Source organism: Corvus brachyrhynchos, unplaced genomic scaffold (assembly GCF_000691975.1).
Source record: "Corvus brachyrhynchos isolate BGI_N302 unplaced genomic scaffold, ASM69197v1 scaffold5, whole genome shotgun sequence".
In the NCBI taxonomy this organism is placed as follows: Eukaryota; Metazoa; Chordata; class Aves; order Passeriformes; family Corvidae; genus Corvus; species Corvus brachyrhynchos.
The window spans coordinates 7,081,776-7,085,274 of NW_008238321.1; positions in this window are offsets into that span (position 1 = coordinate 7,081,776).

The window sequence follows — 3,499 nt, forward strand, 5'->3', positions numbered from 1 at the left end:
GGCCGCGCCGCGCTTTTGTTTTGGTACGGCCGCGCGGCCCTTAAAGGGGCAACGCCGCCACAGCGGTGGGGCCCGCAGCCAGCGCCCGGCGCCCCCGTGCGGGCGGGCACCGCCACCAACAGCTGCACTGGTCCTTTACTGGTCCTTTACTGGTCCTTTACTGGTCCTTCACTGGTCTTGTACTGGTTTTCCGTTCTGGGTTACTGGGCCTGCGCTGGTGCTGCCCCGCTGTGCCATCTGCTCTATGGTAGATCCTGTGCTGGGTGCCCTGTCCCTGTACTGGGCTCTCCGCCCTGGTGTACCGGGGCTGTGCTGGTGCCCTGCACTGGCACTGTGGGGTGGAAGCCCCAGGTCATGGCCCCCGTGTGATGCTGTGACCAGGTTACTCCAAGCCCCATCCGACCTGGCCTTGGACACTTCCAGGGATGGGGCAGCCACAGCTTCTCTGGGCAACCTGTGCCAGGGCCTCACCACCCTCACAAGGAAGAATTTATTCCCAATATCCCATCTAACCCTGCTCTTTGGCAGTGGGAAGCCATTCCCCCTTGTTCTGTCACTCCATGCCTTGTCCAAAGGCTCTCTCCAGCTCTCTTGGGAGTCCCTTTAGGCACTGGAAGGGGCTCTAAGGTCTCCCTGGAGCCTTCTCTTCTCCGGGCTGAACACCTCTGGCTCTCCCAGTCTGGCTCCAGAGCAGTGGTGCTCCATCATGTATCATATACAAATCACATATCACACACACATCACATCTTTGACCCAAAAGCTCTCAGTGACAGGAGCTGAGAGTGCCTGAGGTGTCTGTGCTGGCTGTGCAGTGGGACAGGCTGGCAGCTGCCTGTGCAACAGGAGAAAGCAGCAACACCTAAATTAACCTGGAACTAGGCATAGCTCACTGGCAGCTTCTCTGCACCTAAGCACCATCTCATGTAGCTTGGCCTTTGTTTACTCATCCCTTCAGCTCCTGCTGCCTGAGCTGCAGCCCATCAGCTGACGAATTCACTGGATTTGGTTGGTCTGTGCTGCTCCATTGGCCGGTGCTGGTGTTCTGCCTGTCAGGGTCTCTTGCTATTTTCCCACTCCCATCGAGCCCTGGCCCTGCAGCACCCCCTGACACAAAGAACTGGGTGTCTGCGAGGAGAGGGCTTCATTCCCTTCCTTTTCCATGAATATTGGTGAGGAGATGTTGTCCTCCTCCTCATCCCCTCCCTGGCAGCTTTTGTGCTCCCACACCATATGGTGGTGCAGGATGATACAAACAGCAAAACACCCGAGCAGGGGAACGCAGGGAATGCAAACACACTGCAGCAGCCAGGCCAAGCACTTCTGGGATTTCACAGGGAGGATGGGGGATAACTGGCATGATCCTGAGGGCAGGCAGAGTGGGGAGCTGCATCCTGCACCCTGCTTGGAGCTGCGAGGGAGGGCTGATGTCCTCCAGCACACAGGGATGCTCAGGAGACAATGGGTCTGGGAAGCCTTAGGAGAGAGGGGAAAGGAGAAGCAGGTTTTGCCCAGACATGAGTGAGGAGCTCCTTATTGCTCTCTTGGTGATCATCCTGATCCAGAGCCTGCACAACCAAAGGTTTACCTACAGCCTCTGAAAGCATGCAGAGACTTTCCACGGGTGCCAAAAATCCAGTACCCTTGCCAAAATCTCTGGGAGCACTCAGGCTCCATGGGGGTCCTTTGCCTGTGATGATTCCCTGGGAGTCAGCAGGGCCTGATGTCAGTGGCTCAGATGAGGATGTGCAGGCAGAAGAAGCCATGCTAGCAGCACTGGGAAGCTGCAGAAGGAAAGGAGAGGTCTCCCAAGAGATCCCCAAGCCCTGCCATGGCTGGGAGGTGACCACGTTGCTGCCTCTGGTCCCTTCCTCACAGCCCGCAGGGGTCCGTGTGCTCCCTGCCTTCCCACGGCCTTCCCACCCTGTTGGATTTGGATACCAGGTGCATCCCCATTTCCCTGTGTGCCTTTGCAGCGCTCCTGTGCTGGAAGGCCTGGGAGCAGGTGACACTTGTGAAGTGCCCAGTGATTGAGGGCAGGTCACTCAAAGCCAGGCAGCTGCTTCATCCACCCCTGTATCCGCAGCCAGAAGCAGAGGCGACCTCCAGCCGTGCCCAGGGAAGCAGGTGGAGGAATGGTGCACACTGGGACGTGCCTGGGGACAGCAGGGTCATGTCCTGGCTGTGTTGGCCACCCCCAGTGCTGCCAGCAGCAGGACCAAGTGTCAGAGCCAGTCCCACTAGTCCCTGCAGTTCCACGTTAGCAAAAGTGCTGGTGATGCTCTGCTCTGCCACAGACCCCCCAAAACCCACACCTGAGCACTGGCTCAGCCCAAATCTATGTCGATCAGTTCAAACCCCGCTGTTGATTCCAAGATCCGTGTGGGTAAATGTCAGAAAGGTCCACTGAGCTCCCAGCTCCCGCTTGCCCAGCCGCGCAGTGACACCCACAGCTCTTGCATCAGCACTAATGGCCCGCGGTTGGACTGCAGAGCAGTTTTTTTTTTGGAAAGACTCCTCCTCATCTGTGTTGAAAGACTTGAAAGGTGGTAAATCTGTGACGTCTGTGGGGAAGGTAATTGCTCTCCCCACTAAAAACCTGTAATTTATTTTCCATTTGAACTCTTCCACGTTCAATGTGCAGCTGCCGGATCTGGCACCATCGGTGCTGGATCACAGGTCTGCTTGAGGCACCTGTGCAGCCACAGATCCCAGTCCACCCAGCTCCTTCCCTCCAGCAGTGATTCCCTTCAACTGCCTGCATTTGAGGAAGTTTTTCCAGTCCTCAAATTTATCCCAAATGCTCTGCAAAGCTGAGAGCTGGCTGTGGCAGAGCAGGTGTGATCTCACCAATGCTGTCAGCAGTTGCCACCCCTCCAACTCCTTCTTTGGATCACACTAGGAATTCCAGCCAGAAAACGGCACTTGGAATCTCCTTTTTAGTTTGTTCAACTGCATCTCTCACATCCTGTCCAGCACTTCTCCCTGCAGCCCAGCTCGGGTGTTTGTGGCAGCATCCTTACCCCAGGATGTGCCACAGCTAGGACAGATTGATTCCTCAGTGACTCAGAGAGGAATTAATCAGAGAATCATAGAGTATCCTGAGCTGGAAGGGACACACAAGGATCATCCAGTCCAACTCCAGGCCCCAAAATCCCACCCTGTGCATCCCTGGAAGCGTTGTCCGAACACTCCTGGAGCTCTGGCAGCCTTGGGGCTGTGACCATTCCCTGGGGAGCCTGCTCAGTGCCCCACCACCCTCTGGGGGAAGAACTTTTCCCTAATATCCAACCCAAACCTCCCCGACACAGCTCCAGCCATTCCCTCGATTCCCCGTCCATTCTCCAGCCGGACCCACCGGTGGCACCCGTGGTGTGCAGGACCCACGGAAGATCTGGTGAGTTGACTATCCTCAGCTGACAGGTGAGGTGAGTGGGTCGAGGAGCAGCACAGGACGGGGACCCCGGGGGACAGGGACACCGGGGACACCTCTCCTGGGGAG